At 43.3% G+C, this 22,856-nt stretch overlaps 1 protein-coding gene across 4 annotated transcripts in view; it reads right to left on the reverse strand.

Annotated features, from left to right (window-relative positions):
- The window catches only part of LOC110496855 (serine/threonine-protein kinase WNK1), a 67,484-nt gene that overhangs the window by 22,094 nt on the left and 22,534 nt on the right, over nt 1-22,856 (reverse strand). The window lies entirely within an intron of this gene.

Genomic DNA, 22,856 nt, shown 5'->3' on the forward strand with positions numbered 1-22,856 from the left:
CCCCAAAGGCTAACTCTCTAGCCCTCGCTATCTCCCTGCTTGCTAATTCGGCCTGCTAACTGCTAGCTTGTCCAGCTCCGGTCCGCTAACTGCTACCTTGTTTAGCCCGGGCCTACAAACTGTTAGCTTGTTAGCACAGGCCTGCTAACCGTCTGAATCACCGCGTCCCAAACACTAACTGGATCCATATTTACTTTCTCTTTTTGATTTTTAACTTGTTTATACCTTCCGGAAACCTTTCTCACCCAATGTGATACGGAATCGCTATTATTTTTTATTTTTAGTACACACTCAAGAACCCCCAGAAGCTAACCAGCTACAAGCTATTTAGTCATTGTTAGTTTTTTTAACCTGGATAACACTCGCCAGTCCAACTTCCCTGCCCCATCCACCGCTGCCCCCTGGACACTGATCTATTGGCTACATAGCTGATGCACGCTGGACTGTCCATTAATCACGGTACTCCATTCTGCTTGTTTGTTTTATCTGTTGGCCCCGTTGCCTAGTCAACGCCATTTTACCTGCTGTTGTTGTGCTAGCTGATTAGCTGTTGTCTCACCTACTGTTTTAGCTAGCTTTCCCAACTCAACACCTGTGATTACTGTATGCCTCGCTGTATGTCTCTCTCAAGTGTCAATATGCCTTGTATACTGTTGTTCAGGTTAGTTATCATTGTTTTAGTTCACAATGGAGCCCCTAGTTCCACTCTTCATACCCCTGATAACTCCTTTGTCCCACCTCCCACACATGCGGTGACCTCACCCATTACAACCAGCATGTCCAGAGATACAACCTCTCTCATCATCACCCAGTGCCTGGGCTTACCTCCGCTGTACCCGCACCCCACCATACCCCCGTCTGCGCATTATGCCCTGAATATATTCTACCATGCCCAGAAACCTGCTCCTCTTATTCTCCGTCCCCAACGCTCTAGGCGACCAGTTTTGATAGCCTTTAGCCGCACTCTCATACTACTCCTTCTCTGTTCCGCGGGTGATGTGGAGGTAAACCCAGGCCCTGCATGTCCCCAGGCACCCTCATTTGTTGACTTCTGTGATCGAAAAAGCCTTGGTTTCATGCATGTCAACATCAGAAGCCTCCTCCCTAAGTTTGTTTTACTCACTGCTTTAGCACACTCTGCTAACCCTGATGTCCTTGCTGTGTCTGAATCCTGGCTCAGGAAGGCCACCAAAAATTCAGAGATTTCCATACCCAACTATAACATCTTCCGTCAAGATAGAACTGCCAAAGGGGGAGGAGTTGCAGTCTACTGCAGAGATAGCCTGCAAAGTAATGTCATACTTTCCAGGTCCATACCCAAACAGTTCGAACTACTAATTTTGAAAATTACTCTCTCCAGAAATAAGTCTCTCACTGTTGCCGCCTGCTACCGACCTCCCTCAGCTCCCAGCTGTGCCCTGGACACCATTTGTGAATTGATCGCCCCCCATCTAGCTTCAGAGTTTGTTCTGTTAGGTGACCTAAACTGGGATATGCTTAACACCCCGGCAGTCCTACAATCTAAGCTTGATGCCCTCAATCTCACACAAATCATCAAGGAACCCACCAGGTACAACCCTAACTCTGTAAACAAGGGCACCCTCATAGACGTCATCCTGACCAACTGGCCCTCCAAATACACCTCCGCTGTCTTCAACCAGGATCTCAGCGATCACTGCCTCATTGCCTGTATCCGCTACGGAGCCGCAGTCAAACGACCACCCCTCATCACTGTCAAACGCTCCCTAAAACACTTCTGTGAGCAGGCCTTTCTAATCGACCTGGCCCGGGTATCCTGGAAGGACATTGACCTCATCCCGTCAGTTGAGGATGCCTGGTCATTCTTTAAAAGTAACTTCCTCACCATTTTAGATAAGCATGCTCCGTTCAAAAAATGCAGAACTAAGAACAGATACAGCCCTTGGTTCACCCCAGACCTGACTGCCCTCGACCAGCACAAAAACATCCTGTGGCGGACTGCAATAGCATCGAATAGTCCCCGTGATATGCAACTGTTCAGGGAAGTCCGGAACCAATACACGCAGTCAGTCAGGAAAGCTAAGGCCAGCTTCTTCAGGCAGAAGTTTGCATCCTGTAGCTCCAACTCCAAAAAGTTCTGGGACACTGAAGTCAATGGAGAACAAGAGCACCTCCTCCCAGCTGCCCACTGCACTGAGGCTAGGTAACACGGTCACCACCGATAAATCCATGATTATCGAAAACTTCAATAAGCATTTCTCAACGGCTGGCCATGCCTTCCGCCTGGCTACTTCAACCTCGGCCAACAGCCCCGCCCCCTCCGCTGCTCCTCGCCCAAGCCTCTCCAGGTTCTCCTTTACCCAAATCCAGATAGCAGATGTTCTGAAAGAGCTGCAAAACCTGGACCCGTACAAATCAGCTGGGCTTGACAATCTGGACCCTCTATTTCTGAAACTATCCGCCACCATTGTCGCAACCCCTATTACCAGCCTGTTCAACCTCTCTTTCATATCGTCTGAGATCCCCAAGGATTGGAAAGCTGCCGCAGTCATCCCCCTCTTCAAAGGGGGAGACACCCTGGACCCAAACTGTTACAGACCTATATCCATCCTGCCCTGCCTATCTAAGGTCTTCGAAAGCCAAGTCAATAAACAGGTCACTGACCATCTCGAATCCCACTGTACCTTCTCCGCTGTGCAATCTGGTTTCCGAGCCGGTCACGGGTGCACCTCAGCCACGCTCAAGGTACTAAACGATATCATTACCGCCATCGATAAAAGACAGTACTGTGCAGCCGTCTTCATCGACCTTGCCAAGGCTTTCGACTCTGTCAATCACCATATTCTTATCGGCAGACTCAGTAGCCTCGGTTTTTCGGATGACTGCCTTGCCTGGTTCACCAATTACTTTGCAGACAGTTCAGTGTGTCAAATCGGAGGGCATGCTGTCCGGTCCTCTGGCAGTCTCTATGGGGGTGCCACAGGGTTCAATTCTCGGGCCGACTCTTTTCTCTGTATACATCAATGATGTTGCTCTTGCTGCGGGCGATTCCCTGATCCACCTCTACGCAGACGACACCATTCTATATACTTTCGGCCCGTCATTGGACACTGTGCTATCTAACCTCCAAACAAGCTTCAATGCCATACAACACTCCTTCCGTGGCCTCCGACTGCTCTTAAACGCTAGTAAAACCAAATGCATGCTTTTCAACCGATCGCTGCCTGCACCCGCATGCCCGCCTAGCATCACCACCCTGGATGGTTCCGACCTAGAATATGTGGACATCTATAAGTACCTAGGTGTCTGGCTAGACTGCAAATTCTCCTTCCAGACTCATATCAAACATCTCCAATCGAAAATCAAATCAAGAGTCGGCTTTCTATTCCGCAACAAAGCCTCCTTCACTCACGCCGCCAAGCTTACCCTAGTAAAACTGACTATCCTACCGATCCTCGACTTCGGCGATGTCATCTACAAAATGGCTTCCAACACTCTACTCAGCAAACTGGATGCAGTCTATCACAGTGCCATCCGTTTTGTCACTAAAGCACCTTATACCACCCACCACTGCGACTTGTATGCTCTAGTCGGCTGGCCCTCGCTACATATTCGTCGCCAGACCCACTGGCTCCAGGTCATCTACAAGTCCATGCTAGGTAAAGCTCCGCCTTATCTCAGCACACTGGTCACGATGGCAACACCCATCCGTAGCACGCGCTCCAGCAGGTGTCTCACTGATCATCCCTAAAGCCAACACCTCATTTGGCCACCTTTCGTTCCAGTACTCTGCTGCCTGTGACTGGAACGAATTGCAAAAATCGCTGAAGTTGGAGACTTTTATCTCCCTCACCAACTTCAAACATCAGCTATCTGAGCAGCTAACCGATCGCTGCAGCTGTACATAGTCTATTGGTAAATAGCCCACCCATTTTCACCTACCTCATCCCCATACTGTTTTTATTTATTTACTTTTCTGCTCTTTTGCACACCAATATCTCTACCTGTACATGACCATCTGATCATTTATCACTCCAGTGTTAATCTGCAAAATTGTAATTATTCGCCTACCTCCTCATGCCTTTTGCACACATTGTATATAGACTCCCCCTTTGTTTTCTACTGTGTTATTGACTTGTTAATTGTTTACTCCATGTGTAACTCTGTGTTGTCTGTTCACACTGCTATGCCTTATCTTGGCCAGGTCGCAGTTGCAAATGAGAACTTGTTCTCAACTAGCCTACCTGGTTAAATAAAGGTGAAATAAATAAAATAAAAAAATATGCCAAAGTGAAAGCAGCTAGTCTACATTTTGGCAGTTATGCCTAGTGTTGTTCTTACAATAAGAGAATTTAGTGAGCTAAGCATTTGAAAAGAGGACAAGTCTGCAAACATTTCCGTCAGTTACCCTACAATTAGAAAGTCTTTAGCATGCTTGGGACAAAATGCTTCCGCACTTGGAGTTGGATGAAAGTGCTTTGGAATATAAAGAACACTAGTATGTAAACCCATCCAGGTTATCACATCAGATGAAACAGCTTTCAAACATCTCACATACAAGATCAAACAATCGTGTGCATGCCGGCTCACACCACACACATAGTCTGGGGTGTAGGGCAATTGTCAGTGTTTTCTCTGGCGTGGGGCATTGACATGAGAGGAATGTGTGCAGCTTTGGCCTACTTTTCCACCAAACTAAAACAAAAGAGCCAAAGTGTGAGATGAATGTGAAGTGGATACATGTGAAAAACCTAATTTCCCCTGTCTACTAACCAACTCCCCTCAGTCTAACATCGCAAAGCACACAAAATGTCATCAGTAGGGACGGGCGTTTTTCTTGGTCAGGTCATGTGGTCAGGAAAAACAGCTAAATCTACTGAGCAGACAAGACCAGCCTACCACAAAACACACAATACAGCTTCATGCATCTATTTTGAAACAAGTGATTGCTGATAAAGAGTTCAAGTCAACATACAGATTAAGCAGACTACTACTACTCCTAGTGCACTCTAATACAAACACAGAATTCTGTCTGGCAACATTCAACAGGTGGCCAGCCTAAAGCACTGACAGAATATCAATTACAAGTCAAATACCTTCATGCATGTGTAGGCTAAAACTCTTTACTCTTTATGATAGCCAATCCCTACATTTTTTGACAAATATATGAACCAACATTTTCTTTACTAAAAGAGCCCGCAAATAAATTGTTCTAACTAAAAAGTCACATTTTACAGAAGGCTTTTGTAAATACTAAAACGAGATTAAAAATGGCCAGAGTCGTTAGGCCAATAAGCCTCCGTCTCAGGGTTGCCACAAATTGCCAGATATACTGCTGGACTGACCTACATTTGCACTGAGACCAGACCACAATATAAAACCTCAGTGCAAGATCTGGCAACCCACCACCAGTCAACCAAGCCCAGAATAGAACCCCCCCCCCAGTCAAAGACCTGGCACCCTGCCAGGTTGTCCAGGAAACACTCCCCATTGTTTGAGGAGAGCAGAGGGAGAGAGAGAACTTTCTCAACAAAAGAACAATGAAACAGCACACTGCTCTGCAGTTAAAGAGGAACTGAGCTGTTCCAACTCTGGGGCTTAGGTCTGACTGATGAGAGTTGGGGGCCGTTACTAGGGAGGGAGTTTTGGCAGACAGGAGACAGAGGGATGAGGATTCTTTGGAAACAAGGCAGCGTTTGTTGTAGGGGGAAAGGGGACAGGGTTGAGGGGGTGACAGGGAACCAGAGTATATTTTAGTCAGAGGGGTGACCCTGAGCCTGGATGAGGAGGTGCTTGCTGTGCCCCCTGACCAACTGACCTAGTTTTAGTATCTGCTGGGCCCGTGGTGTGGGCCAGTGGTTCCCCTTCCAATTTCTTTGACTGTTTTCACATGCACTGAAGAAAGAGCAAACAAAACATCCACGGCAGAATTCAATAGCTTCATTCTTTACCCCCCCCTGTCCTTTTTTTCCTAATCCCAAACAGACCCCTCGCCCCTACTAGGGCTGGGCGGTATTGAAGCACAGATCGTTTTGGGTTTTAACTTGACCTTCTATAACAGTATGTGAATGTTTGGTTTGTTAAATGTGATACACCATGTATCCATCCATTTATATACAGTACCAGTCAAAGGTTTGGACACCTACTTATTCAAGCGTTTTTATTTATTTTTTACAATTTTCTAAAATGTAGAACAATAGTGAAGAAATCAGAACTACAAAATAACACATATGGGGGGAAAAAAAGTGTTATTTTACATTTCAGGTTCTTCAAAGTAGCCACTCTTTGCACACACCTGGAATTCTCTCAACCAGCTTCAACTAGAATGTTTTTTCCAGCAGTCTTGAAAGAGTTCACATATATTCTGAGCACTTGTTGGCTGCTTTTCCTTTACTCTGCGGTCCAACTCATCTCAAACAAACTGAATTGGGTTGACGTCGCTCGCAACAGCAAGCAAGCTATCTAGCAACAACAGCATGCTAGCTAAATTGCCATAAATGCTTAATGCTTTTCAACCTGCACCCCAAATTAATATAGTTGGTTCAGAGTTGGTTTTGATATTTCAACCTGTGTGTTCTGATCACATCTGGTGTGGGTGGACAAAATCAAAATGCGCACGATGGCACATATTAGGCAGCATGTTAGGCCTACACATGCATATACAAACACCTGCGTACACAGCCTCTCTCTGAAAACACTATTGTTTTCATTTGTAAATGGGCACCATGCTGGCACAGAATGTTCTGGGTAATGGGTTGGGTAAATATTAAAGGTCGACCGATTAATCAGAATGGCCGATTAATTAGGACCGATTTCAAGTTTTCATAACAATTGGAAATATATATATTTTTTACACCTTTATTTAACTAGGCAAGTCCGTTAAAAACACATTCTTATTTTCAATGACGGCAGTTAACCCACTGTTCCTAGGCCTTGTTCAGGGGCAGAAAGACAGATTTTCACCTTGTCAGCTCAGGGGATCCAATCTTGCAACCGTTCAGTTAACTAGTCCAACACGCTAATCTCATTGCACTCCACGAGGAGCCTGCCTGTTACGCGAATGCAGTAGAAGCCAAGGTAAGTTGCTAGCTAGCATTAAACTTCTCATAAAAATCAATCAATCATAATCACTAGTTAACTACACATGGTTGATGATATTACTAGTTTATTTAGCATGTCCTGCGTTGCATATAATCGATGCAACGCAGGGGGATGATTTAACAAAGGCGCATTTGTGAAAAAAGCACAACCGTTGCACGACTGTACCTAACCATAAACACCAATGCCTTTCTTAAAATCAATACACAGAAGTATATATTTTTAAACCTGCCTATTAAAGCTAAAAGAGATCCAGGTTAGCAGGCAATATTAACCAGGTGAAATTGTGTTACTTCTCTTGCGTTCATTGCATGCAGAGTCAGGGTATATGGAACAGTTTGGGCAGCCTGGCTCATTGCAAACTAATTTGCCAAAATTTTACGTAATTATAACATAACATTGAAGATTGTACAATGTAACAGGAATATTTACTTAGGGATGCCAACCATTAGATAAAGGCTCCGTATTACACTGAAATAATAAACGTTTTGTTTTCAAAATGTTTCCGGATTCGACCATATTAATGACCAAAGGCTCGTATTTCTGTGTGTTATGTTATAATTAAGTCTATGATTTGATAGAGCAGTCTGAGCGATGGTAGGCAGCAGCAGGCTAGTAAGCATTCATTCAAACAGCACTTCCGTGCGTTTTGCCAGCAGCTCTTCTCAATGCTTCAAGCATTGAGCTGTTTATGACTTCAAGCATATCAACTCCCGAGATTAGGCTGGTGTAACCGATGTGAAATGGCTAGCTAGTTAGCGGGGTACGCACTAATAGCATTTCAAACATCACTCGCTCTGAGACTTGGAGTAGTTGTTCCCCTTGCTCTGCATGGGTAACGCTGCTTCGAGAGTGTCTGTTGTCGATGTGTTGCTGGTTCGAGCCCAGGTAGGGACGAGGAGAGGGACGGAAGCTATACTGTTACACTGGCAATACTAAGGTGCTTATAAGAACATCCAATAGTCTAAAGTATATGAAATACAAATGGTAGAGAGAGAAATAGTCCTATAAATACTAACTACAACCTAAAACCTCTTACCTTGGAATATTGAAGTCTCATGTTAAAAGGAACCACCAACTTTCATTTGTTCTCATGTTCTGAGCAAGGAACTTAAACGTTAGCTTTCTTACATGGCATATATTGCACTTTTACTTTCTTCTCCAACACTTTGTTTTTGCATTATTTAAACCAAATTGAACATGTTTCATTATTTGAGGCTAAATTGATTTTTATTGATGCATTATATTAAGTTAAAATAAAAAAAAGTGTTCATTCAGTATTGTTGTAATTGTTATTATTACAAATTTAAAAATATATATTTAAAAAAATAAAAAATATATATTTTGGATCTCCAATAATCGGCATCGGTGTTGAAAAATCAAAATCGGTCAACCTCTAGTAAATATGCAAAGTAGAATGTCCACCACTGCAAAATGTTAACATTACCATGGCAGCCCAGCCACTCACAGCCAAAAATCCAGAGCTGAAATTGGCCCAGTATCTCAAAGGAGTCTGGCTGCATCAGATACCTTCTCATGGCATAAATACAGTGAGACATACGAGCTGAGACAGGATGTCAAGTGGTGACAGAGAATGGTGCGTTATCACCACCAACAGCACGGATGGAGAAATTACATTTAGAATGAGAAGCTAGCCTAAAGGGGTTAGTTATCAGTATTAGGGATGTAATGATTCACCGATAAACACTTGAACTGGGGACTGATGCGTTAGATAAAAGTACATCAGTCTGCGGGAACCCAAACCGATCCAAATATAGCATGCATTGGCCAGAAAAACAATTCAAATGTTAAGAATTGTCAGTTCACTAATGTTTTTTATTCATATTTTTTCCCCTCATATCTGTAGTGATGGAATTGATGCGTCCTCTCCTTCAGTTCAGTAGCACATCAAACAATAAAAAGCATGTTACGACGTATTAGGGTTGGGCGGTATCCATATTGTCTGTGCATTCCCAGGATACACCATATTACCAGTAGTGCACACAAGGGGCGCAATTGTTTTTCCAAAAGAAGAAAAAAAACAAAAAAAACGGCACTTACCAGAATGCTAACAATGCTAAAAAGTACTAAGGAACTCTCATAGTGGATGCTAGGAAAATGCTAACAATGCTAAAAAGTACTAAGGAACTCTCATAGAGGATGCTAGGAAAATGCTAACAAGCACATGCAAACCTTTACTACTAGGACAGGCAACCCAGCGCTTAAAGTTATGCAAGTATGTAAAAACGCAGTTTGCCACACACAACACAAACATTAGATAGTTAACTTAATAGTTAAGAAATATAGCTGGCAAACATTAGTAGTGAATTTCATACAAGTGTAACATGATCACCTGACTTAAGTCGCTCTGCAGGAGTGACTCACCTCACAAAGCTCACATTTTGCTTAGGGAGACTCTTTGTAAACAAAAACACGTGACTGGCTTAAACCTCTGTTTTGGGAAACTAGTACCAGAAAGCTTCATAATGAAAAAAACTTTACAATGAAACATTTGCTAGTACACAAGCTGACTGCAGGCATCTATTTAAAAAGCACTAATATTCAAAGCCCCGAAAAAGTTACTTACTAGAATTTAAAAAATGTTAACACATACTAAGGAATCTTCATAGACAATGCTAACTAAAATTCTAACAAGCGCATTGCGAATATTTTGAGTTTCTGACCTAAACTATACAAGTAAGTCAAAAACGCTACTCACAGTTTGCTGCACGCACAAAACAAGAATGTGCCAGCAAGTCTCTTTAACCAAGAGGGGAATTTCTGCTGGCGCATGTTGCTACAGTAAGTGATTCAAAGCTCTTGTCAACGTGTGCTTGTGTAAAAAAACACCACGACTGGGGACTACCATAAACTACATAATAATGTGACAGATTAAATGAAGAACGCAATGTTCTTTATCTCCTAACGTATTGCATAAGTTGACTGCAGGTATTTTTTTTTTTTTAAACTAGCTACAAATATTCAACTTAATTTAAAAAACTTCAAAGACCAACGATATTGAAAAACCATCCTGTGTTTTTTTCAAAATATCCCAGTGTACATAGTAGTGTGCGGGAGAAAGTTCGCGCCAACGGGAGGTAGGCCCATCCCTGTTCGAATAGGCTATTTGCACATTTGCATTCAGATGTCAAATAATAGGCTTTATTACTTTGACAACCAATGTCATTTTCTGGGCCATTATTACCAAATACCCTGTAGAAAATGGTGTTTTACCGGAGTGAACATAACTCACATCCAACTGCTGATTGGGGTTGTCAATCATTCAGGTTTTATTTAGATTGTTCAAGTTCACCACCAAGAAGTAGTTCTGCTTTAAAAACCGTCAGTGTATTTGGCCATTTTAACTTGAACGGGGTAATTTAAAAGGACAGCAATATTTTTTTGTGAACTGCGCATTGTCACATTTATTGGTCAGAGCGGAAGAAGCTCTCCACGGTTTATACGGTTCGCTTTTGATACGGTAAAATCCAAAACTGTATTATATGAATTGGCTAAATGCCATGTTAATGTCTAAATATAAATATTGACGTGGGAGACAAAAAAGCATAAAACATCTTAATTGTTTACCTTAAAGCTACACTATGCAACTTTTTGGGCAACCCAACCAACTTCACATATAAATCTCAGTTATAGATCTGTGATTCTCATTGAAAGCAGTAGATCTGTTCTATGAATGCTATTCAGATCCTTCCTGTTCTTAAGTTATATTTTTGTGTCTTTCACCTTCGGTTTTGTACACCAACTTCAAACTATATACTATATAAATACTATATTCTTGGTTATTGAAAATATATTTCACAGTGGTTTAGAATGTACAATTTCTCTCTACACTAACAGGCTGACAACACTCGCGTGTGCGAGCATTCCAAAATAAATGTAGAAATCTGTTATTCAATTATTGCACCCACACTGCTCACGCACGCCAACGAGCGTCTGCGTTGCCAAGGGCTACAATAGAAAATCAGTTCTATTTCTGACGCAGATCGCGCTGCAAGTCCTCCTTCTCCCATCTCCTCATTGGTTTATACAAGCAGGTACCCACATGCCATCTCATCATTGGTTATACCCACGTGGGTGACTGAAAGACGAACGAGGTCAGTGGCGGTAATGCACCTAATTTATGAAAGTTGCCAATCGCAATATAAAGTCAAGAGAAAAGGCCTAGAAGGACGAGAGATGACTAGAAACGATTCAGTTGACCGTTTTATGTGTGGATTAATTGGAGGCATAGAGGACCTTGTCCAGGGATAGAAACATTGAGTTGCACAAATTAGCTAGCAACAGCAAGCTAGCTAAATTGGACAAATTAGCTAGCAAGTGCAAGCTAACTAGCCATAAATGTTTAATGCTTTTCGACCTGTCCCCAAATTAATATAAATTGGTACAGAGTTTGTTTTGATATTTTAACCTGCGTGTCGTAATCACGTTTGGTGTGGGGGGACAAAATAAATTTACGCACAATGGCGCACCCGCGCAGCCGGTTTGGGTTCCATGTAAGCAATGCTTGTTTTGTGACAAACTGAAATTGGGCGAACTATTTGTGGCGGAGTGATTTCTGCACATTGCACCTTTAAGGAAAATGTTCCCTTACCTAAGGGAATTGTTTAAAGGTGTTGCATAGAGCCCCTCAAACAGTTATTTAGGTGAAGGCATAATTTAAGGGTTTTACGGTAGTTTGAAGGCCTGTATGGCAGAAAGAGTCTCGGGTTACAATAGAGATGACTTGATTCACTGGCTGAACATGTCAAACATTTATTCAAACATTTATTCATTAGATATGTTTTATTTTAGTAACTTCTTCAGAACTTGTTACTACTTTTGAGCACGTCAAGCTAACTGACTAGCTTTGTAGTCATTGAATGTGCACCTTCCATTGTTTAGCTAAGTACCTAACTAGCTGGGTGATGGATGTTTTGCTTTTGAAACCAGGGCAGAGGCAAAGCAACATTAGCCTCCACAAATGATGTTAAAATTGATAAACTTCTCTCGCTATATAAACTAAAAAAAAATAAAAAAAATACAAAGAGTAAAAATTCAACTTCACAGATCTTCATTGTAAACACCGTTTCCCATGCTTGTTCAATGAACATTAATTAATGAACATCCACCTGTGGACTGGTCGTTAAAACAATAACAGCTTACAGGCATTAGGGAATTAAGGTCACAGTTATTAAAACTTAGGACACTAAAGAGGCCTTTCCACTGACTCTGAAAAACACCAAAAGAAAGATGCCCAGGGCCCCTGCTCATCTGCGTGAACGTGCCTTAGACATGCTACAAGGAGGCATGAGAACTGCAGATGTGGCCAGGGCAATAAATTGCAATGTCCGTACTGTGAGACGCCAAATACGGCGCTACTGGGAGACAGGACGGACAGCTGATTGTCCTCCCAGTGGCAGACCACGTGTAACATCTGCACAGGATCGGTACATCCGAACGGGACAGGTACAGGATGGCAACAACAACTGCCCGAGTTACAACAGGAACGCACAATCCCTCCATTAGTGCTCAGACTATCAGCCTATTTCGAACAGAGGCTGGACTGAGGGCTTGTAGGCCTGTTGTAAAGGCAGGTCCTCACCAGACATCACCGGCAACAACGTTGCCTATGGGCACAAACTCACCGTCGCTGGACCAGACAGAACTGGCAAAAAGTGCTCTTCACTGACGAGTCGCGGTTTTGTCTCACCAGGGGTGATGGTCGGATACGCGTTTATTGTCGAAGGAATGAGTGGTACACTGAGGCCTGTACTCTGGAGCGGGATCGATTTGGAGGAGAGGGTCCGTCATGGTCTGGGGCGGCAATCTCAACGCTGTACGTTACAGGGAAGACATCCTCCTCCCTCATGTGGTACCCTTCCTGTAGGCTCAATCCAGACATGACCCTCCAGCATGACAATGCCACCAGCCATACTGCTCGTTCTGTGCGTGATTTCCTGCAAGACAGTAATGTCAGTGTTCTGCCATGGCCAGTGAAGAGCCCGGATCTCAATCCCATTGAGCACGTCTGGGACCTGTTGGATCGGAGGGTGAGGGCTAGGGCCATTCCCCCAAGAAATGTCTGAGAATTTGCAGGCGCCTTGGTGTAAGAGTGGGGTAACATCTCACAGCAAGAACTGGCAACATCTCACAGCAAGAACTGGCAAATCTATTTACACGTGTTAAGTTTGCTGAAAATGAACGCAGTTGACAGTGAGAGGACTTTTCTTTTTTTGCTGAGTTTATGTACTGAATTAAGCACTTAAGGGACCTGATGGGCAACATGAACATCTTCACTTACATTTAAGGGGGAAAGTCACCTTAAAATGTTTTATGCAACTGACAACGTTAAAGAAATTATGAGAAAAGTAGGAAAATGTTTTATCCAGCTCCCGAGCTCCTATCAGCAGCAGATATGGATTTAAAATGGAAAATGAAAGTGTTCATGCAAAAAAATGCACTGCATCAAACCGTATTGCAATTAATTTCCCTAATCAAACCAAATCACACCAAATAATTTCAAACTAAAGTATCGTTCTTGTCTCGGAGCCAATCAGTATCTTTTCTATTAGTAGTAGTAGCTAGCTAGTCAGTGTAGCCAATTTATCAAGGTGATAACACAAGTGGTTGCTTGGTTATAATGATTTTTGGCATTAACATTGTATTAAAAAAATTATCAAAACGAAATTAATCCTGCACAAACAGATAGGCTAGCCAAACACCCCAACTTCAACCACTACAATACTAACATAATGCCCTGGACCAGAGCACGGGCACCGACTGACACCCTGGAACTTATCCCAAGTTCAGGTTGCATGCGCACATAGCATCTGAGACCAAAAACACCATCTGATTCCAAAATTGTTAGACGCACGCGCTTTGAGATTCGCAGACCAGGGGGCCTCAGCCTGCATAATCTGCAGATGGATGCATCTCTGTCAATCACAGCACAGCCTACTGACTGTAGCTAAGGTGACCCATAAACGCAGGTTATAGCGGTCACCACCAGGGGAGATGGCCAAGACCACCACAACATTAACACATGTGCAATGGCTCCCTTCCAGCCCTACTTTCCTCCTTTCTTCTGATAATTTCCTTCTAAAACTAGCAGGTGGAAATATATGACCACCTCTCACAACAGAGGCGGTGAAGGAAGAGAGAAAATGCAAGGAAGCTAGTGGAGACTTGACACAGCCAACATCCTTCAAATGTCATTTGAAAGGTGTGCCAGCCAAAAGGAAGAGACCTATAAAATACAGGAATAAAGCAGTAATAAATCCCCGGGTGGCAGGCAACAGCAGTAATGAATGACTAGACTGCAGTCATGAGTCACAGCAGCAGTGTGTCTCAGACTGGGAATGAGTCAGCTCAATAAATAGCAATGTTGCTACTGCTGTATTTCAAGCCGATACCCTAGCATGGATAAGAAATAGCCTTTTTTACTTCTTAACGAGGGGAGATTCCTGGCACAACAGTCAGCACAACAGTCAGCACTGGGCTGTCAAATGGCCCAGGTGCTGTGAGGCAGCTTTCACACAGAGCATTATGGATCCACTCTAAAGCCAGTCAAGCCCAGGCTTCCATGGAAGAGCACACACTGCTACCAGGCAAAGGCTGTCATAAATAACCTATGTAGTCTATAAATAGAGCAAGGAAAAATAGAAGGGTCTGTGCCCACTCTGAGGCCTGTCTCTGTCAGATTTCTGCTCTGAGGATGACATTGGGGGAAAATACACTTAAAAGGGAAGCAGTTTCACTGGTCTGACTCAGGCCATACTGGCAACAGAGGCAGGGCACCCATTTTCCATCGATAAGACCGTTACACGTTTAATCAATTAGCCCACACATAGATTTGGTGATACATTGATTGCATACTTGGCTGATGTTGTTTGGCTACAATCCATCAACTGTTACTTCCAATTGTGGTGTCCTCTATACATTTTACATGCATGTGTGGAGCTCATGGCCACAGGGCATGACAGTAGAGGTCAGCGGTTCAGCATATACAGAGACGAGCAGTCGGCCAGGCTGAACTATAGCTGGACTAACAAAATGACTAGCCGAGTTCCGCAGGTCAGTGGATGCTGGTAGAAAACTCACACATACACGTTAACCCCATAACATATGTGGGTTAGTGAGTGCATGCATGCGGGTGTGTGCCCAGCGTCGTGCGGGTTAGGATGTCATTGTAACTAAGAATTTGTTTTGGGCCACAATACACATGGAGCAGCAACAACTTTGCTTCAAAACCCAAGGTACTGTGGCCCAGCCAGATCAGATAGGCCTCAAGAGACTCTTGGCACTAACATGCAGTAAAACAATAAGTTGAAACCTGACTGGCCCCGTGCCAGTGAAGAGCTGTGTATTTAATACTGTAATGACTTTGGTCCACAGAGACATGGGTGGACTGGGATACAGGTAGGGAGGGAGGGAGAGAAAAGCAGCACGTAGTTTTGCATGGGTCAATGGAATGTTTCGTAGACACCTTTCTTGGGATTTTACATTCAAATCATATCAAATTTTATTGGTCACATAAACATGGTTAGCAGATGTTAACGTGAGTTTGTTTTTTGTTTTGTAGCAACTAGCGAGATTGTATGTGTGGAGAGCTGGTGTACGGCAGTGGGGGGGGGGGGGGGGGGGGCAAAGTACCATAGTGCCTTAATGGTACTGACACACGTGAGGTTGGCCAATGAATGACTGCTTTTGCTTGTCAAGGCCCAGGAGCAAAGCTAATGATTGACACTGAAGATTTTTTGCTGACATATGGAAAAAAAATATTCCCAGGTGTAAATTGACTAGAAAATGTATTGAATGAAGCACAAGCCAGCTAACCAGCTAGGAGAGGCTGAGCTCAGAGCAACAGTACAAGCCAGCTAACCAGCTAGGTGAGGAGCAACAAGCTCATACAGATCTGCTTATCGTCCTGATCACATTAGATTGAGCGTTTTCTTTGGTTCACACAAAACATAAAAGAGCTACAGCAAAGCTTCAGTCTTCCCCTCTTTATCCATTAGATTAAGATTGAAAAAAACAAGGACTGTCTTTGTACAGAGAAGCCTCTAGAAATCTCTAGTCTAAATCACATCAGATCACACTAACAGAGTTAGCCAGAAGCCAGCCAGAAATCCTGCTTGTAGGAACCTCGGAAATGGCTAATTTCGTTAAAACAACATTGCGGGTTGGAAAATAACCATTAAATTCTGGCACAGAATGGTTTCCTAATTCCACAGTGGTCAGCTTTCTAATACAATAGCTGGCATCTAACGAGTGTTCTGGCACAAAATGGCTACTTTGTGTGTCACTGGCCGCAATGGAAGAAACACATTGGTTTTGCCATGTGAAAAGATGGGATGTTAAGCCTTCATTGGCCAAACCAAAATCGAATATAGTCATCCAATGAAAGATGACCCCTCCATAACATTTTAAACCCATATATGGGTTAACAGCTATGGATGCAAAAGTCTATGGGAGGGGTCACTCATCTCCACATAGTGATTGACTGAAGGGAATTTCAGAGGATCATATTACAGGCCATCGAACCCATATGGTCCAGAATGGCAGCACAGTTGCTCCAACATAGCTCTGGAATGCCATTGAAGAGCAGTCAGGAGGAGTGACAAGGAGAGGCCACTAGAATTATATGGGGAACATAGCCTGACCAGCTGGCATCGTGGCAGTCCCTAGATTATACCAGCTCTGAGCCAGGCTGGCGACCTTCTGCACCAGGCCTTCTGAAGGATGCCTGCCTCACAGTTCTCCTGCTCAGCTTTCTATGCTGGGGCTCAGCCAAATGAGGACGGGAGGGGCGGGGGTGACATGCTTCATTGAGGCCGGGTGAGAGAGGAGTCTCTTAAATGTATTCGTCTCTTCCTCCCCCCTCCTGTGCGGTGACCTACTTATTGTTCAAACATGCCTGCAATGTGAGATCCGAATGAGACAGAGGGTGTGTGCGCATGGGTGGGTGGAAGATTCAACGTTTTTACCAGACCAGTATGGACATATGGCTTCCAGATTGAAAGTATCAAGGGGCCATTCCATTAACATTTTGTTTGTTGTTTTAACACTAAAACAAGATTTAGGAGCTTTATGTGGGGAAACTTGTCAAATGTGGTGTGGCTGGAGTTGTGCTGTTGCATTCAAATGCTTCCAGCTTCATCTCACACTTCCGTAGAGCAAGCAATAGCAAGTCCGATTATCATATGTGCTGATGAACACAGATCAACAGGCTCTTCCCACTAAGACAGGTTCCTGCGTCTGATTAATTGATCAATATCCTAAACAACCTACAGATACATCAGGGAACGCATTTCAACCTGATCACTTTCATAACTAGGGTTGTCACAGTACCAGTATCGCGATACTCAGAGGTATTATGGCAAGGTAACAAAACATGAAGCAGACTGAATTTCCTGAGGAAAACAGCCCTAATGTTGGAAACTAGCAGCCTTATGTTGTCACGCAGAATCACATTTATTCATTTATATTTTACATCCAGTAGGTTCAGTCTGCTTTGCATATTCCTTTTTGCCAATGAAAATCAAGTTTCGTAGTATCGGGATACTGGTATCCAGACAACCCTAGACATAAATTGTACACAATGTACATTTACTACAATAACAGTTGGGCACAATTTTTTGCCTTGGCTTTTTTTTATCAGCATTACACTGTTGTGTGTGTGGTGTACAATAGTTAAATGCACAAGAATTGTGCTGTCAGTCAAATACTAAAACGCACTGTCCCTTTCATGTCTGTCTGACCACACATGCTTAAGATTCAGACAACAGAGAAATCAATACACATGGAGCAGCAACAACTTTGCTTCAAAACCCAAGGTACTGTGGCCCAGCCAGATCAGATAGGCCTCAAGAGACTCTTGGCACTAACATGCAGTAAAACAATAAGTTGAAACCTGACTGGTCCCGTGCCAGTGAAGAGCTGTGTATTTAATACTGTAAGGCCTCAACTGTTGGCTTTCTTGGGATTTTACATTCAAATCATATCAAATTTTATTGGTCACATACACATGGTTAGCAGATGTTAACGCGAGTGTAGCTTAGTGCTTGTGCTTCTAGTTCTGACAATGCAGTAATATCTAACAAGTAATCTAACAAATTCACAACAACTACGTAATAGACACAAATGTAAACGAATGAATAAGAATATGTACACAAATATATGGATGATCGATGGCCGTGCGGCATAGGCAAGATGCAGATGGTATAGTATACAGTATATACATATGAGATATGTAAACATTAAAGTGGCGTTATTTAAAGTGACTAGTGATACCTTTATTAAGTCAATTTATTAAAAGTGGCCAGAGATTTGAGTCTGTTGGCAGCAGCCTCTCTGTTAGTGGTTGCTGTTTAGCAGTTTGATGGCCTTGAGATAGAAGTGGATTTTCAGTCCCTCTGTCCCAGCTTTGATGCACCTGTACTGACCTCACCTTCTGGATGGTAGCGGTGTGAACAGGCAGTGGCTCAGCTGGCCTTCCTGTGACATTGGGTGCTGTAGGTGTCAAGGAGGGCAGGTAGTTTGCCCCCGGTGGTGTGTTATGCTGACCTCACTACCATGTGGAGAGCCTTGCGGTTGAGGGCAGTGCAGTTGCCGTACCAGACGGTGATACAGCTCGACAGGATGCTCTTGATTGTGCATCTGTAAAAGTCTGTCAGGGTTTTAAGTGACAAGCCAAAAATCCTTCAGCATTCTGAGGTTGAAGAGGCGCTGTTGCGCCTTCTTCACCACGCTGTCTGTGTGGATGGACCATTTCAGTTTGTCCGTGATGTGGACGCCGCGGAACTTAAAACGTCCCACCTTGTCCACTATGTCCCGTCGATGTGGATAGGGGAGTGCTACCTCTGCTGTTTCCTGAAGTCCACTATCATCTCCTTTATTTAGTTGACAGTGAGTGAGAGGTTATTTTCCTGGCACTAAACTCCCAGAGCCCTCACCTCCTCCCTGTAGCCGGTCTCGTCGTTGTTGGTAATCAAGCCTACTACTGTAGTGTTGTCTGCAAACTTGATTGAGTTGCAGTCGTGGGTGAACAGGGAGTACAGGAGGGGGCTGAGACGCACCCTTGTGGGGCCCCAGTGTTGAGTATCAGCAGGGTGGAGATGTTGTTTCCTACCCTCACCACCTGGGGGTGGCCCGTCAGAAAGTCCAAGACCCAGTTACACAGGGCGGGGTCGAGACCCAGGGTCTCAAGCTTAATGACAAGTTTGGAGGGTACTATGGTGTTAAATGCTGAGCTGTAGTCAATGGACAGCATTCTTTCAAAGATATTCCTCTTGTTCAGATGGGTTAGGCCAGTGTGATGACGATAGCATCGTCAGTGGACTTATTGGGGCGGTAAGCAAATTAGAGTGGGTCTAGGGTATCATGGAATTAGAATGATTGTGGTTGACCACAATGCTCCCCTCGGACTTCCACAAAGAAGAAATGTGAGCCCGGGCAGAGAAGCGCGAGATTGAACTTCACTCAACTTTCTACAGTTTTCCCATTTAGTTAACATTATCAATGGTTCGCTCTACTGTGGAAATTGTGATCAAATCAACACATTAGCCACATTCAATGTAATATACCGAAACAAAACAAGCTATGCAAAATATAATATGCAAAACCGTGCTAGAAATGTTCTTGGAATAGGATTCTATTGCATTGACAGGTACGACTCACTCTACACAGACCGGTCCACCATAACCAATCAGAGCTGCAGTAGGCCTATATGCAAATAGCTAGTGTCATACACGGATCTGTGCAATTCAGTTTGAACTGGACTGTGTTGAGGCGACAGTATGAGCGGTCACGAGTAGATCCGCACGGTTTGATTTCAAAGTGAGACCTGTGCACATTTATTCATATTCTTTCCTAGTTAGTGAGTTATCGGCCCAATTACAGCTAATTTGTAGTCAATGGGGGAATGGTTGCTTCCAACAGGAGCACAAAATGTGAGCATTTCTAGCGATCTTTGAAAAGCGAATCAGGTATAAGGGATTTTTGGTGTCTTAAAGTGGTAGTGTTGCATTTTGAGACAGCCTTGAATAAGCTAAGTACCCAAATAGACAGAGAGTAGCATTATTTGTCTCATTCTCTGTCACAATGGTATGAGAACAATGACTTATTACGTAAAGTGGTTTCTAGCATCAATCAACATTTTCAGTCACCTTGTCTGAAAGACAAGTGGATAAACAGGTTTATGTCAAGCCCTGCAAGTCTCATGGAATGTAGACATTGAACACCACACATTGGCTGCTACTGTAGGCTGAATGACAGAACAACTATTTCCATGTTAAAATGTTATGGGATGCATTTTCCTCCATTGTTTTTGATTATAGGCGACTCTGGTAGGCCTACATTATGATCAAAACAGCCACAGTAGCCTACTGGGCCACTGTTAAAACCTTAAGCCTCCGTGTTCACAGTAAACGCGCACCAGAGGTTGAACAGAATTTTCAAAACTTTCAAATTGCCGCTCAGCTGAATTTTTCTTTTTGTGAACATTGGATGACTACACACTCCAAAGCCTGTGGGTTGATAAATGGAAAGCAGATCTGAAAATAAGCTATATATACAGTTGAAGTAGGAAGTTCACATACACTTAGGTTGGAGTCATTAAAACTAGTTTTTCAACCACTCCACAAATTTCTTGTTAACAAACTAGAGTTTTGGCAAGTTGGTTAGGACATCTACTTTGTGCATGACAAGTCATTTTTCCAACAATTGTTTACAGATAGATTATTTAACTTAATCACAATTCCAGTGGGTCAGAAATTTACATACACTAAGTTGACTGTGCCTTTAAACAGCTTGGAAAATTCCAGAAAATTAAGTCATGGTTTTAGAAGATTCTGAAAGGCTAATTGACATAATTTGATCAATTGGAGGTGTACCTGTGAATGTATTTCTAGGCCTACCTTCAAACTCAGTGCCTCTTTGCTTGACATCATGGGAAAATCAAAAGAAATCAGTCAAGACCTCAGAAAAATGATTGTAGACCTCCACAAGTCTGGTTCATTCTTGGGAGCAATTTCCAAACACCTGAAGGTACCACATTGGTCTGTACAAACAATAGTACGCAAGTAAAAAAATAAAAAGACTACGATTTGCAACTGCACATGGGGACAAAGATTGTACTTTTTGGAGAAATGTCCTCTGGTCTGATGAAACAAAAATAGAACTGTTTCGCCATAATGACCATCGTTGTGTTTGAAGCACAGGGGTGGCAGCATCATGTTTTGGGGGTGCTTTGCTGCAGGAGAGACTGGTGCACTTCACAAAATAGATGGCATCATGAGGCAGAAAAAGTATGTGGATATATTGAAGCAACATCTCAAGACAGTCAGAAAATTAAAGCTTGGTCGCAAATGGGTCTTCCAAATGGACAATGACCCCAAGCATACTTCCGAAGTTGTGGGAAATTGGCGTAAGGACAACAAAGTCAAGGTATTGGAGTGGCCATCAAAGCCCTGACCTCAATCCTACAGACAATTTGCGGGCAAAACTGATAAAGCGTGTGTGAGCAAGGCCTACAAACCTGACTCAGTTACACTAGCTCTGTCATGAGGAATGGGCCAAAATTCACCCCACTTATTGTGGGAAGCTTGTGGAAGGCTACCCAAAATGTTTGACCCAAGTTAAAAAATGTAAAGGCAAGGCTACCAAATACTGGTGTATGTAAACTTCTGACCCACTGGGAATGTGATGAAAGAAATAAAATCTGAAATAAATCACTCTCAACTATTATTCTGACATTTGACATTCTTACAATAAAAAGTGTTGATCCTAGCTGACATAAGACAGGGAATTATTACTAGATTAAATGTCAGGAATTGTGAAAAACTGATAAATGTATCTGGTTAAGGTGCATGTAAACTTCCGACTTCAACTGCATGTATGTATGTAAATATATATAAATAACTATTAATATATATAAATAAGATAAATCCAAGAACTTCACAGATCATTGTAAAGGGTTTAAACACTGTTTCCCATGCTTGTTCAATGAACCATAAACAATTAATGAACATCCGCCTGTGGAAAAGACCGTTAAGACACTAACAGCTTACAGACGGTTGGCAATTAAGGTCACAGTTATGAAAACTTAGGACACTAGAGAGACCTTTCCACAGACTCTGAAAAACTCCAAAAGAAAAATCCCCAGGTTCCCTGCTCATCTGCGTGAACGTGCCTTAGGCATGCTGCAAGGAGGCATGAGGACTGCAGATGTGGCCAGGGCAATAAATTGCAATGTCCGTACTGTGAGCCGCCAAAGACAGCGTTACAGTGAGACAGGACTGACAGCTGATCGTCCTCGCAATTGCAGACCACGTGTAACAATACCTGCACTGGATCGGTACATACGAACGTCACACCTGCAGGACAGGTACAGAATGGCAACAACTGCCCGAGTTACACCAGGACGCACAATTCCTCAATCAGTGCTCAGACTGTCCGCAATACAATGAGAGAGGCTGGACTGAGGGCATGTAGGCCTTTTGTAAGGCAGGTCCTCACCAGACATGACCGGCAACAACGTCGCCTATGGGCACAAACCCACCGTCGCTGGGCCTGACAAGACTGGCAAAAAGTGCTCTTCACTGGCGAGTCGCGGTTGTGTCTCACCAGAGGTGATGGTTGGATTCACGTTTATCGTCGAAGGAATGAGCGTTACACCGAGGCCTGTACTCTGGAGCAGGATCTATTTGAAGGTGGAGGGTCCGTCATGGTTAGGGGCGGTGTCTCACAGCATCATCGGACTGAGCTTGTGGTCATTACAG

The sequence above is a fragment of the Oncorhynchus mykiss genome, chromosome 2, assembly GCF_013265735.2.
Source record: "Oncorhynchus mykiss isolate Arlee chromosome 2, USDA_OmykA_1.1, whole genome shotgun sequence".
Classification (NCBI taxonomy): domain Eukaryota; kingdom Metazoa; phylum Chordata; class Actinopteri; order Salmoniformes; family Salmonidae; genus Oncorhynchus; species Oncorhynchus mykiss.